The sequence below is a fragment of the Microcaecilia unicolor genome, chromosome 10 (genome assembly GCF_901765095.1).
Source record: "Microcaecilia unicolor chromosome 10, aMicUni1.1, whole genome shotgun sequence".
Lineage (NCBI taxonomy): Eukaryota > Metazoa > Chordata > Amphibia > Gymnophiona > Siphonopidae > Microcaecilia > Microcaecilia unicolor.
This window is the reverse complement of record NC_044040.1, coordinates 40,368,049-40,383,741: the sequence shown is the minus strand read 5'-3', so window position 1 is coordinate 40,383,741 and position 15,693 is coordinate 40,368,049. Positions and strand designations below refer to the sequence as shown.

The 15,693-nt window shown below is 42.6% G+C and overlaps 1 protein-coding gene across 1 annotated transcript in view; it reads left to right on the top strand.

Annotated features, from left to right (window-relative positions):
- The window catches only part of CELSR1 (cadherin EGF LAG seven-pass G-type receptor 1), a 329,426-nt gene that overhangs the window by 52,586 nt on the left and 261,147 nt on the right, over window positions 1-15,693 (top strand).

Here is a 15,693-nt window from a genome sequence, read left to right as displayed (position 1 = left end):
GGTTGAGTTTGGAGCTTGACTCTGCAGCCCCCAGTTGCACTTTTTACTGTCACTGGGTGAGGGATTTCACCTGAGGGGTGTGGGTCCCCAACCCCCCACCCCTCATGCCCATTCAACCTGTTTGGGTGTGGCCCCCAAGGGCTCCGTCTGCAGCTCCCAGGTGCCTGAATTCTCCTCAAATTGCTCTGGGTGACAGCCTTTTTTCCCCTGTTTAGGGAATAAGGAAGAGTAGAGCAGAATCCACTTTGGTGGTTGTGGCCTTGCCACTGGGTGGTGGTTGCAGCCTCCAAAAAGCTGTTGAGTCAGCTGCCCTTTGGGGCTTCTGGTTGCTCTTTGGAAAGGACCTGGAGAATCTGGTAAAGAATATGGATGAGGCACAGCCTGTCTGGCTACCTGAGCTGCGACGGAAGGTCTCTCGGCGTTTCTCTGCTTCCAAGGGGTGCGCTAGAGGGTCAGTGCCGTTTTGGCCCGCCCACCACTCTACGTCTCAGGGAGGTGGCCAGGGCAGGTCCTTTAAGCAGGGTTCTTTTTGAGGCCCAAAACGGACCTGTTCCACTGGCTCCTCTGATAGAACCATGGCTCCCCTGTTCTTCCCAATGAGGGTGCGCCAGCCCCTCAACTGTGCTGGTGAGAGGCAGGCTATCTTACTTTGGAACGAGTGAGCCCGCATCACCTCAGGTCAGTTGGTCCTGGAGGTGGTTGGCAAGGAGTATTCTTTAATGATAGCCCGTCCAGTGTCCCACAACTTCATGGCCTCGCCCTATGGCTCAGCTCTGAAACAGGCAATCGCTTCCACCCTGCAGAACCTGTGTGTGCTCAGGGTGATGAAGTCTGTGCCTCCAGCGGAGTGTGGACTGGAGAAGCAATCCATGTATTTTGTGGTCCCAAAGAAAGGTGGCTCCTACCCCATCTTGGTTCTCAAAGGAGTCAACAGTGACGCTGACTAAAGAAAAGAAAATTGTCAGGTAAGACATAATTTCTCTTTAACTGGTTTCCTAAACAAGAGAGTTTCTTAATAGCCTAATAGAATACGATAGAGAGTTCAAAATCAAGGCTGCCTGATAAGAAAAAGAAGCTACCAACAAGTTATGGGACTTAGTAACATAGTAAATGACGGCAGATAAAGACCTCAACTGTCCATCCAGTCTGCCCAACAAGATAAACTCATTTTACATGGTATGTAATACTTTATATGTATATCCGAGTTTGATTTGTCCCTGCCTTTCTCAGGGCACAGACTGTAGAAGTCCGCCCTGCACCGGTTTTATTCTCCAAATACTGGCGTCGCCACCCAATGTCCGCTAAGATTCCGTAGATCCATTCCTTCTAAACAGGATTCCTTTGTGTTTATCCCACGCATGTTTGAATTCCATAATTGTTTTCATCTCCAGCACCTCCTGCGGGAGGGCATTCCACGTATCCACCACCCTCTCCGTGAAAAAATACTTCCTGCCATTACTCCTGAGTCTGTACCCCTGCAACCTCAATTCATGTCCTCTAGTGTACCACCTTCCCGTCTCCAGAAAAGGTTCGTGTGCGGATTAATACCTTTCAAATATTTGAACGTCTGTATCATGTCACCCCTGTTTCTCCTTTCCTCCAAGGTATACATGTTCAGATCGGCAAGTCTCTCCTTGTACGGTTTGCAACTCAAATCCCATACCATTTTCGTAGCTTTTCTTTGCACCGCTTCCAGTCTTTTTACATCTTTAGCCAGATATGGTCTCAAAAACTGAACGCAATACTCCAAGTGGGGCCTCACCAATGACTTGTAGAGGGACATTAACACCTCCTTTCTTCTGCTGGTTATACTCCTCTATATGCAGCCTAGTATCCTTCTCATCGTTTCTACTCCACCCAGGGTATCCACTCTATTGGCTATCTTCGTGTCATCCGCAAAAAGGCAAACCTTTCCTTCCAACCCTTCAGCAATATCTGTCACAAATATATTAAACAAAATGGGCCCCAGCACCTACCCCTGAGGAACCCCACTGCTCACCATCCTTTCCTCCGAGCGGATTCCATTTACCACCACCCTCTGCCACCTGTCGGTCAACCAGTTTTCTATCCAGTTCACCACTTTCGATCCTAAGTTCAGCCCTTTCAGCTTATTCACGAGTCTTCTGTGGGGGACCGTATCAAAGGCTTTGCTGAAATCCAAGTGGATTACATCTAGTGCATGGCCTTCATCCATTTCTTTTGTCACCCAGTCAAAGAAGTCAATGAGATTTGTTTGGCAGGATTTCCTTTGGTAAAGCCATGTTGCTTCGGGTCCTGTAACCCTTTGTCTTCTAGAAAGTTAACTATCCTTTCTTTCAGCAGCAACTCCATTATTTTTCTTACCACCGACGTGAAACTTACTGGTGTGTAGTTTCCCACTTCTTCCCTGTCTCCACTTTTGTGAAGGGGGACCACATCTCTAAAGATCTATTAAAAAAATCTTTAAGAGGTCCCGCCAGGACCTCTCTGAGCTCCTTCAGTATCCTGGGATGCATCCCATCCGGCCCCATAGCTTTGTCCACCTTCAGATTCTCCAGCTGTTTATAAACTCTTTCTTCTGTAAATGGTGCAGTATCCACTCCATTCCCAAATATTCTTTCAGCAGCCAACCGCGGTCTTTCACCAGGACTTTCCTCCATGAACACCGAAGAGAAGTAATTGTTTAGCACATTCGCTTTATCCTCTTCACTTTCCACATAACCGTTCTCATTATCTTTCAGTCTTGCAGTTCCATTCCTATCTTTTCTCCTTTCTCCAATATATCTGAAAAAAGGTCTTGTCACCTCTCTTTACATCTTTTTTCTTCCGCTCGTGTTTTGGCTAGCCGTATTGCCCTCGTCACTTCTTTGAGTTTAATCCGTTAATCTTTTCCATGATCCTCTCATTGCGTTCTTATTTTATTTTTTGAACAAAGCCTCTTTTGCTCTTATTTTTTCAGCTACTTGGTTGGAAAACCATATAGGCTTCCTGTTCCTCTTGGTTTTGTTTACTTTCCTTGTGTAAAGATCAGTCGCCATATTTATTGCAGCCGTCAACTTTGACCACTGATGTTCCACTTCTCCTATGCCTTCCCACTTCAACAGCTCCTTTTTCAGGTGTTTCCCCATTTTATCAAAATCAGTACGTCTGAAATCCAGTACTTTTAGTTTTGTGCGTCCACACTTCACCTTTGCCCTTATATCAAATCATATGGTGTGATGATCACTATTACATAGGCGGGCACCCACCTGGATATTAGAAACACTTCCTCCATTCGTGAGCACTAGATCTAGCATTGACCCTTCCCTCGTGGGTTCCGTCACCATTTGTCTGGGCAAGGCACTTTGACAGGCGTCCACAATCTCCCAACTTCATTCCGATTCCGCAGACAGGACGTTCCAATCCACATCAGACAAGTTGAAATCTCCCAACAGTAGCACCTCCCCTTTCATACTAATCTTTTGAATATCCTCTTCAGATCCTTGTGTAGCTTCTCTATTTGTGCCGGAGGTCTGTAGATGTGGGTACAGGTTCCATCTTCTCTTTCCAGGACAATCCATAAAGCTTCTTCCTTTCCCCAGGTGCCCCGCATTTCAGCCGCTCTGATATTGTCTCTCTCATATGGCGCCACTCCTCCACCCCTTCGGCCCTCTCTATCCTTTCTAAAAAGATTATAGCCTGGTATAGTCCCATCCCGTTCATGGGAATCATTGAACCATGTTCCTGTACTAGCAACAATATCCAAGTTTTCTTCAAACATCAGGGCTTGCAAGTCTTGAACCTTTTTACCTAGACAGCGAGCATTTGTGCTCATTGCTTTCCATCTGCGTAGAGAGTTTAGCTAGTTTTCTGTATTTAGATGACCTTTCCCTCTGCTATCAAGTTTATTCTGGGGGTGACTTTCCGAATTCCCTTGTTTCCTTTTGTCACCCCCGCCTTCTAGTTTAAATGTCTAGAAACATACCGTCTGAATTTCTCCCCAAGGATCCCTTTTCCCGTCTCTGAAAGATGTAGCCCATCGTTACAGTACAGCCTGTTGTTTTTCCACGTATTACCTCACGCCCCTATGTGACTAAAACCTTCTTCTTTACACCAAGACTCAAGCCACTTATTGAACTCCACTGTTTTGTGTAGGCTTTCTTCTGCCGTCTCCCACGTGGGAATTACTTCAGAAAAAGCCACAGTCCGAACCAAAGATTTCAGTCCCTCCCCAAGCTTCTGGAACGCTCTGTGTGCTGTAAATTTGCTATTGTTGGCCAGGTCATTTGTCCCCAGGTGAATTACAATATCAATATTCGAAGCCTCACTCTCTTCTCAAATCACTTTCAGAATTTGGTCGGTACATCTGGTAGCTGAAGATCCTGGAAGGCATTTCACTAGGTTGGAACCCTTGAACTGTGTTCCTGCCTCTGTTAATGGAGTCTCCGATCAGTAAGAATTTTCTGCTTTTCACCAATCTGTCATTTTTGGGGGGATGATTCTTGGGTTGTGCTACTTTCATAGCCTCTGGTTCCACCTCAGTACTTCTTTTTTTCAGCATCATAATGATGCAGCACAGCAAAAGAATTTGACAGGAGCAAAGGTTGGGAAGGTGAGAGCTTCTGTGTCACAGATCTTAGTCTACCTGAGCCTACTGTTACCCATCTATGCCTCTGTTGAATTCTCTGTGGCAGTGGTGGTGGTAAATTGACAGGGAATTGATTAATCCTGGGTGCTTTTTTAGTTGAAGCTAATTCTTTCTTGAGTTTGTTGATCTCATCTTTCAAAGCTGATAATTGGAGACAGATAGGACAAGCTCTAAGGTTCCAGATAGTTTGCCTTAGGATTTGTACGGCAGGAAAATGCAACCTCAGCTGGTTTTGGAAAAAAATGATTGATAGTTCCATTCAGCAACTGTATAAAATCCATCATGTATAAGGTGTGTTACCATATAAAATGTTAAACACCAACATACACAATTTGAATTGGACTCTTGCCTCAATTAGTAACCAATGTAATCTAAGAAAAAAAAGAGTAACACAATCAAACTTATGAACTAAATACAGTAGCCTAACGGCTGAATTCTGGACTATTTGTAACGTGATGGATTTCGACCAACTGGAGTAGGCAATATTGTAATAAATCCATCAGAAAGAGCAATAAGAATTGGACTATTAGTCTAAAAGCCGAACAAACAAAATATTTTCAAATAGTTCTGTGCTTCCTTAATAACATATAGAATTCTGATGTATCATTAGTATTATGCTCCTAAGCTGGGTGATGCTGTTATTTGAGGCAATTAAAAAATACTAATTAATATTATAGATCAACAATACACTATTTTCCTTTGCTAAGCTGCCTTTATGGTATTTACAATTCAAATGTCTTTCTGAATGATACTGCTGAGATCAGAACTCAAAAGGAAAATGCACAAACCATGGTTTTTTTAAATCCCTTGAATCTCTCACCCTTCTGTGTCGTATTTCTAGAATATGCTTACATTTTTCTGTGTGATTCCTGTGTAGAGGTTCCGCTTATCCCAAAGTGCATGGCCTTGTAAACGAGCAGCAACAAAGTTTCACTGCAAATGTTTTCGTCTGCTGAACTGTTGCTTTATCCTGAAGATGTCTGATTATCTTGGGGTTATGCCAGGAATCTTGCATCACAGAAGTGGGTTCCTAAGTGCTGTGACTTTTTAAAATTCCTTCTTCTCTAGTCTGTTGCTACTTTGTTGCAAGAGCTGCGAATCCAAAGAGCATAAATGGCACGCGCAAATCTTAGTTTATTAATGTTTTTGGCGCAGAGCTGCGTTAGATGTTCATATTTGTGCGACTGAATCAATTTGAAATGGGAAGCAGCATTGATCAGACTCTGTAATTCAGATGTTTCCAATGTTCACATTGGGCTGTACGATGATACCTCTCTTTATTCCTGATCCAGATAGAAAAAGACTTGAACTACTTCCTTGGGAAATGTTATTTAAGCTAGAAGTATTTTATTGAAGAAGCTTTTCTTTCACCATTGTGCTGTCAAGGCAGATTTATTCTCTGTTCTAATGGTAATCCTGTTTAGGTGTGTCAGGTGGCTTGATAAGTCACAGCATGTTCACCAAGCAAAAGTTTATTAGTCAGAGAATTGGCTTCTGTCTTTTTTTTTTTTCATATCAAAAGAAGGTTTTGAAGAACAGGTGAAGTCAGTCCAGTTGATGGGTTTTTTTTAGGATATTCCAATATCAGCACATCCCATGTCAAAAAAAATATAACATATGGGCAAGCCGTAGCCTAGTGGTTAGTGCAGTGGACTTTGATCCAGGGGAACTGAGTTCAATTCCCACTGCAGCTCCTTGTGACTCTGGGCAAGTCACTTAACCCTCCATTGCCCCTGGTACAAAATAAGTACCTGAATATATGTAAACCGCTTTGAATGTAGTTGCAAAAAACCTCAGAAAGGCGGTATATCAAGTCCCATTTCCCTTTCCCTAGTCCCAGTATTTGTTTACTAGTCCAAGTAGAATGGAAGATGAAGAAGCAGACATGATGAAAGGTGAATTAAAAGCCTTTATTGTAGAAAGTGGGTAACAGGGTGCCCAACGTGGCTGTGTTTTGCCCAACAGGGCTGCTTCAGTGGTGATAATAAATAAAAGCATAAATTGGCAAAAATAAAAGCATACACCTTGCTCATAAACATGAACAAATCATAAATATAACTTAAAAATCAACCGACCCTTAAAAAAACAACCATATTCATTAGTATAACAACCATAAGGTAATGAATAATAAATAAAGATATATAAATACATAAATATGAGATACATATATAAATAAGGGCCTGTTTACTAAGGCGAATTAGCATTTTTATGTTTAATTCTTGTTTTTATTAGAAAATTGTAAAGATATAAAACATTCAATAATAAACATGAAATATATCAAAATGTCTCATCATTTATAACTTGACAAACATGTGTTTTTATTATTTCCCCCCCCCCCTTTCCTTCCCCAACCCTTGTTCTCCTCCCTCCCTAATCTACCCCAATCTTCCCCTATTCCCTTTATTCAATATCTCTGAAAGGGTCTTTTATATGTAATTTACAGTCTCAAAAATTTAATAGATGGCTTCTGGCCGCCGGAGTCATTGTATTCCAAAAGGGGCACCATCTTTGCTGGAATGCTTTGCCCAGTCTCGAGTCTAAATCCTTTATAGCCATACGTTCCATCCGTAGCTGCCGCATCATCCGGGTACGCCACTGTTGCCAAGTAGGTGGTTGACCTGACATCCATTCTGATAATATGGACTGCTTACCAATCAGAACTGCTCTTAGCACAAATGCTTTATATCCTCTTTTGGTTGTTTTCCCCAATTGCGGGTGTCCAAATAACATGCTCGCGTCATAATACCAATGCTGTCCCCAGATTCGAGTCACCATGCTAATAATTTTTTTCCAAAATTTCTGGACTCCCACACAGAGCCAAAACATGTGACCCACTGTTGCACCAGAGGCGCCGCATTTTGCGCATTCACCCCAAGGTGAAAGTCCCATGTAGAATGCTCGCTTTGGTGGAATATGTAATCGAAGGGCCATCTTATACTGCATTTCCCAATGTGTAGCGGAATCTGTAACTTTCCTTATATGAAGGACGTGAGCTCGCAACTGCTGTGCCGTGACTTTTTTTTGTAAATCCTTAGTCCAGGCTTGCGCTAAGCTCTGATAATCTAGCTCCAAGGCTGTGTCTCTTATATGCCTATGATGGTATGTCATTGGTACTTTCTGCTGTGACTCCAAAGAGTAGGCGGATGAGAGTTCTTCTTGTACGTCTTCTGTCAACGTTGTCCATTTTAGTGTTGATATGTAGTGCCTTAGTTGTCCATAAAAGAATTTATCACTTGTTGGTAATTCATAGTCTTTTTGTAATTCCTCAAAAGATTTAATTTGGCCTTCCCTATTCACCACATGAAGGAGATATTTAATACCCTTGGTTTCCCATCTCCGAAATACTGAGTACATTTGTCCTGGTATAAAAGCGTGATTGTCACATATAGACAAATATGGTGTAGTTTTAGGTGAAAACTGATGCAGACGGCACACCCATCCCCAAACTGCCCTAGCAGTGGTCAGTATCCCCGAAGTTCTCAGTGCCGGGGGCATGGGTACTCCTGCACTGTGCAGATAGCTACTAAAATGTATCCCCTGCATTAAGCCCTGCTCTAAAGACGTGTTAGTGTAATCTTCAGTATGTCTATACCAATCATTTATATGCCTCATGCCACATGCTATACTCAAAAACTTTATATTCAATAGTCCTAGTCCCCCATACTCCACTGGCATGCTTAATATAGGGATAGAGAGTCGTGCCTTTTTCCCTTTCCAAAGGAAATGTTGCAAATGACGATGTAGTATACGTTCTTCCCCCCTTTTCAGATATAATGGTATTGTCTGAAAGATATATGTCCATTTCGGGGCGATAACCATATTGAACAATGCAATCCTACCTAACAAAGATATAGGAAGTTCCTTCCAGGCCTGCAGGGTCTGTTTAGTCTCATTTAATAATTTACAGATATTTAATTCGTATAGTTGGGACAAATCCGCTGGCACTCGTACTCCTAAATATTTAATGGAAGTCTGTTCCCAAGTGAGAGGACATTTATCTTTCCAGCCCCTGTGTGCGTCCGGTACTACCTCTAGGCCCACTGACTTAGTTAAATTTAGTTTAAATCCGGAAATCCTACCAAAATTTTTTATTTCTTTTAATAAGGGAGCCATTGAGCTGGATGGGTCTGTCACCGTTAATAACAAGTCGTCTGCAAAGGCCAGTACCTTTATAGTCTGTCCTGCTATCGATACCCCTGAGATTTTTCTTTTACTCATCAGTGTGCGAAGCATCGGCTCCAGTGACAGTACAAATAACGCTGGTGAGAGGGGGCAACCCTGCCTAGTGCCCCTTTTTATGGCAAATTCACTTCCTTTTATCCCGTTAACTAATACTTGTGCGGTAGGATTGCAGTATAGAGCTCTAACTGCTTGTACAAACCATCCTCTGATTCCCATCGCTCCCATAGTCTGAAAAAGATATCCCCAACTCACTCTATCAAACGCCTTATCAGCGTCTATACTCACTACTGCCAAGGGTACCTCTTTATCCTGGCATGACGCCATGGCCAAGAGTAGGCGTCTGACATTATGTGTTGCTTGTCTATTTCTAATAAAACCAACCTGTTCAGAGCTGATCAATTTTGGCAAACATTTTGCCAATCTCTCTGTCAGCATTCCTGCCAATATTTTGGTATCTACATTTAACAAAGATATAGGGCGGAAGTCCTCTGCTCTATTCAGAGGTTTCCCTGGTTTCGGTATTAAGGTAATTAACGCTGAATTGGCATATTTTGGAAATGTCCCTGCCTCTATTACTTCCTCATAATACGCTAACAGTGCTAATTGCGCTTCCTGGGGCAAGGTTTTGTAATATTCCCCGGTGTAACCATCAGGGCCTGGTGCTGTACGATGTTTTAATTTTTTTATTGCTTGTTGTAGTTCTTTTAGGGTAAGGGGAGCATTAAGCATCTCAAGGTCCTCTGGGCTTATTTTATCTATGCCTGCCTGTGTTAAATATTCTTGTGTAATTTTTGCATTTGCTAATGTTTCCTCAGAGTACATTCTTGCAAAATGCTGAGTAAAAATTTTTCCTATTTTCTGTTGTTCTGTTGTCAAACTGCCTTGCTCGTCCTGTATTGCCGACACTACCCTGGATCCTCCCCAGTTCTTTATAACTTTAGTGAGGAGTCGTCCCGCCTTGTTCCCAAAGCGGTGTAATCTATATTTATAATATATCGAGGATCTACGTTCATTTTCGTGTAACAGGGTATTAAGTGTGATTTGCAAAGCCTTCATTTGTTCTAGCGAGATCTGGGAGGGTCTGTTTATATAATTGCGCTTAGCCCCGACTAGTTGTTTTTCCAACTGTAATATTGTCGCCGCTCGGCGTTTTTTTTTTTTCAAACTGCAATATGCAATTATATTCCCTCTAAGAACTGCTTTGGAGGCCGACCAAAACAGGACCGGATCCTCCTGTGCATGTTCCTTATTATATGAGGCATATTCACCCCATTTTGTCAACAAATACTCTTGAAATTGAGGGTCATTGTTTAAGAATGCTGGGTATCTCCAACCTGCACCTCCCACGCTATCCCCTGGGGTTTCCAAATCGATCCACACCATAGCGTGATCTGATATTTCCTCTGGTCCTATATAGGCTGCTTTTACCTGAGGAAATGTGGTTCTATCTAATAGTATATAGTCTAATCTCGATAATGTGTCGTGTGCTCTGGATCTATGTGTGTAATCACGCTCTCCTGGGTGGAGCACCCTCCATGTGTCTATTAAACCTAGCATTTCCATAAACTTTTGTAATTCCCCTGCCCTTTGCCCTGAGTAGTGTGCCGATTGAGGGTTAGTAGTGTCTTCTTTGGGATCGAGGACTAAGTTAAAATCTCCAAGGACTACCAGTCGACTCTTTGAGTGTTGGAGACACCTACTTCCCAGCGTATGATAAAATTCTCTGTTACATTCGTTAGGGCCATACACTCCCACTAATAAAAATTCAAAACCCTGTATCCATACTTGTAGCATTATGTAACGTCCCTCTTTCCCTCTTTCTACAATTTGTACTTTACCGGCCAGGCCCTTACGGATGAGTACTGCTACTCCTCCCTTACGTCCTGCTGCCTCAACTGCACAACATTCTCCCACCCACTGTCGTTGTAGTTTTGCATGTTCTGCTTCATTAAGTCGTGTTTCTTGTAGACAAATTATATCTGCTCGTTGTCTTTTTAGGGCTGTTAATATTTTACTCCTTTTAATAGGGGACGATATGCCCCCCACATTCCATGTTATTACTCTGAGTGGCATATCTATGTTAATTTTTTTTTAAACTCCGTTTGTCCGTTAATAAATAACCGTATGTAGGCCCCTTCATGTTTACTGTGTAATGATTCGCCTCGTGTAATCTTAGTGTCTTTTCTCTTTAATAATTCCTTATCCATAACCCAATGTTGGTTAGCTGGTACATGTCCCTCCCTCCCAATATTCCCACTCCCCCCTCCCGTCCCTCTTCCCTCCCACCCATCCTTGAACCCTATTTCCAGCCGTCTAGCCATGCCAGGCATCTGGTGTGACATCTCAGTGAACTATTGGGGGGGCCCCAACCCCACCTGTCTTCCATACTTTACAGTTACATTTTATAGTCAAACAAACAATCATTATATGTGACTTGCAGTGCATCTCACCAATCCTTATGAGAACGCAATTCAGATATCTTCGAGTATCCTTTTGTCAATCAGGTGCTGTTTTGCTTCTGCTTCTGTATGAAATGTGTGCCATCTCTCCTGCGTAAACACTTTTAAGTGCGCTGGGTATTGTAGACGAAACCGCACCTTCTTTTGCACCATCGCTGAGCATATTGAGTGAAATTTTCTCCGTTTCTCTTGTATAATTGTTGAATAGTCTTGAAAGATCAAAATATTGCGCTGATTATATTTTAATGATTCCCGCTTTATTTTGAACCCTTGTAGGATTTCAATCTTGTGGCGATAGTTCAGCAGTTTTGCTACCACAACACGTGGCCGGGCCTGTTCTTCCGCCTTTCGACCCACGCGGTGCGCTCGTTCAATCACGACTGGGCCCATCGTGTCCGTCAATGCTAACTCCTTGGATAACCATGATTCTAACCATGTCTCAAGATTTCGTTCTGGCAATGCCTCGTCCAACCCCACAATGCGGATATTATTTCTTCGTGCCCTGTTTTCGTAGTCATCTAGGAGGTTACGTTGATCCGTGAGTTGTTGTCTCAGTGTCGTAATATCAGGACCGTATCTGCGGGAGTCATCTTCTACCGCTGAGACCCTGGTCTCTAAGTCTCCTAGTCTAATGCCATATCCATCCAAGGTTGTCTGGTAAGCCTCTAGTTTATTGTTCAAGGCTATCCATTTTGGCTCCCATGCCCGTTCGATCGCTTGCGTGAGTTGTAAAAGCTGAGTCTCTGTAAATGCAGGCTCCTGCGCCACAGTCTCCTCCGCTTGTTTAACATCTCCGCTGTTCGTTTTACCTCCTTTCTTTGCTGATTTTTGCGCCATAGTTAGAGGTGAGGCTGTGAGATATTTTTCCATAAATTGTATTCGCACTGCAACGTTTTAAACTTGTTCAAATTAAGTTTTTGTGGGGCTGGGGCCTCGGAGCTTCGGATGCTAGCTGCTCCTCAGCTCATGACGTCACCGGAAGTCCCCGAATTAGCATTTTTAATACACCTACAATTAGTGCGCTCTGTGTAGTTGCCTATAGGGATGTTGTAGGTGCGTTCACGGTTAACTCATGTATATGGTTAATGAGCGTTAAAAATGCTAACGTGCCTATAACGCAGCTTAGTAAACAGGGCCCTAAATCCATTAAAAAGTGTCTTGGTATCATTACATACTCTCAAGGTATGATAATGTCGTTCCACCAAAGGTAAAAGCCCTGAGGTGTAATACTGCCAGGTTTATGTTATACTAATGAATATGGTCTAACAGTCAATTTAAGTTACATTTATGATTTGCTCATGTTTATGAGCAATGTGTATGCTTTTATTTTTGCTAATGTATGTTATTCATAGTATAAATATTGCCCCTGAAACAGCCCTGCTGGGTGAAACGCAGCTGTGTCGGGAGCCCTGTTACCTGCTTTGTACAATAAAGGCTTTTAATTCACCTTTCCTCAAGTCTACTTCTTTTCTTCCATTCTACTGGTATTGGAATATGCATTTCCTATTGCATTTATTGAGCTAAATCTTGGGTTTCCCTACTTAACTTGCTGATAATATCCACAATGAATATTCATAAGAGATTTACATGTATGCAAATATCTCATGAATATTCATTGTCTATATCCTGAAAACCTGACTGGCTGGGGTGCCTCCAGGTCAAAGTTTGGGAACCACTGCCTTAATGATATTGTGTTTAGAAAGCTGGGCCAAAACATTAAAAATGCAATTCATGAATTTTCCAGGTACTTTTTTTTGTGTGTAGCTCAAGTGAAACAGGCCTCTACTGGGCTATGGTATCACGAGTCCTTATTCATCCTCGTTTCCCCCTATTTTATAATCCCTCCCCTCCCCCATCTAATCAGCTGTTGCAATGATCACCCTGGCAATATTGTGACTCTTCAGAATCTGTGTGTGTGTATCCCATATCTGTTAGTAAGCATCACTGGTATCTGAGACTTCTTCCTCCTGATGTTGTAAATGCTTCCTCTACAGCATCTCCAGCCAACTAAGGAGCAGAAGCCAGGCCTTGGGAACTAAAACTCTGTGTTCTGCATGACAGTGCATAACACTGCTACTCAGGTGCCAAGTTGGAAGATTATTTGACCTTCTAGAGAAACAAGCTGTTTCTCTCACCTAATCTTGCTGACTTGTAAGATATTTTATACTTCTAAAACTTAAAAAAAAAAAAAATATATATATATATATATACACTACCATTCAGTTTTCATGAAAACAGTAGTAGTCATTTCAGTGATCTCTGGAATGAAGTAGCAGTTTAGCATGCATTGATGATGATTTCCATATTAGGAGGTTATAGGTCAACAGCTGATAGAACTTTGTTGAGGCGTGAGATTCCTAAAACATTGCACCTCATCATTCTCCCTTAGTTGTCATTTCGTTATGCTTCAGAGTTCAGACTAAAAAAATTCAGGCTGTAAGTAAAACTGAAATAAGTTGATCTGTTTTCAATAGCCCACTAAAATAATATAAACACCAGATGAGAAACAGATGCACTTATCTGTGACCTTGGTCGAGTAAGACATTTTGAGCTTGGGAGGCTGAGTGATTTAATTATGGGGCTCAATTAAAAGTGTATGATATTAAAGTGGTAATTTTATAAAGATGCTTGTCTATCCTGCTAGACTAATCTAGCAGGTAATTGTAATTATATTTACTATGTAAGCCGCATTGAGCCTGCATTGTGTGGGAAAGCGCGGGGTACAAATGTAATAAATAAATAAATCTAGGCTATCAGCAGCTAGAGGAAGAGACTTGAATTTAGTATAGCAGGTGGTGCAGCCAGGAATATTCCCAGTATTTCTCTGCCTCCAGCATATGGTGCAGGTTGACTGGTATAGCAAGATTTCTTCTGAACAGACCTTTCTCCTCAGGGTGCAATCCGTGGCCTACAGCTCTTGAAGTTAAGGCTTGGCCTAGGCATTCTTTTCCAGGGATTGTTCCATAGACCTTCCTCTGGTCAAGCGGAGAGGTGTCTTGGGGCCCCAAGCGCTAACCCAGAGGATTCACTTGTGAGGCCAGTCAACAGTAACCCTAAGGGGCCTCATTCAGTGGGGAAGTGTAGTATTCCTCTCCCCTCCCTTCCCCCTGCTTTATTCCATGGGATACCTTCCCTCACGGAGTTAAAAAAAAAAAAAGTTAGAGCAGGGTGTACTTTTTTTTTCTGTCAGCTTTGGCTGCCTGTTTCAAGTTTTAAAAAAACAAAATAAAAGTAGAAACTAGAATTCTGATAATTGGATAGTGTTCATTAATGTAATTGAACAGGCAGGCAGGGGACTGACTGGGGTAGGCCTGTGCTAGGCTTCTGGGCTGCTTTTAATTAATTTCTTCTCAGTGAGGGTGCTTTAAACTTTTCTACCACAGGTTAAAAAAAAAAGTTCTTAATTTTATAAATTTGTGTCAGTATTGTATATCTAGAGCAGCAGAGTTGTCCCAAAACATTTATAGAAAACAAAGCTGGAGTTTTACACAAACTGATTTTCCAAAATTGATGCTGTTGGTTTATTGACACACATAAAATTGAGCTCTGCTTGTGAACACTCTGCACCGATACCTGCAAAACATTTGCAAGGGAATGAGTTGTTACATTGCTACCGTGTTTCCCCGAAAATAAGACACTGTCTTATATTAATTTTTACCCCCCAAAATGCACTAGGTCTTATTTTCAGGGGCTGTCTTATTTTTCGGGGAAACATCGGGGTTGGATCGGGGTTGGCCCGCCCGCCCTCCGTCGCTCCCGGAACTAACCTTAAACGCCTCCTTTCACCTTCCCAGCAAGCAGCAGCAGGGCAGGCCACTCCTTCCTTCCGTGTCCCGCCCTCGCCTGACGTAACGTCCGCGAGGGCAGGGCTGCCCTGCTGCTTGCTGTGGAGGTGAAAGGAGGCGTTTAAGGTTAGTTCCGGGAGCGACGGTGGGTGGAGGGGGCGGCCTGGGGACGGCCTTGTCCGGCTCTCGCGGCCCTGCTTTCAAACAAAAAATTTGCTAGGTCTTACTTTTGGGGGAGGCCTTATATCTACCAATTCAGAAAAACCTCTACTAGGTCTTATTTTCAGGGGATGTCTTACTTTCGGGGAAACAGGTTACATGTTTCACCCAACCTCAGCATTTGCTCCTCCAGTCCTCCTCTGTAGGCTTGTTTCCCCCTTTCTATTATTGCCGTGGCTACTGTGCCCCATGCAGAATAAACCACCTGGCACAGCTGTGTGCGGCATTGCTGGCCAACACCTGGGCCTCATATATAGATCTCCACAGGTTGTCTGGCAGACACAATGGCACACATTGCTGGCCCTGAGAGATACACTACTTGTATAAAAATTATAGAACTACTATATAGTCTTTTCTTAATCATACATTGTATATGTGTAGAGAATTTACAACTTCTTCAAATAATTCATGCAGCAGACAGTGGTGGATATGGTAGTCAAGT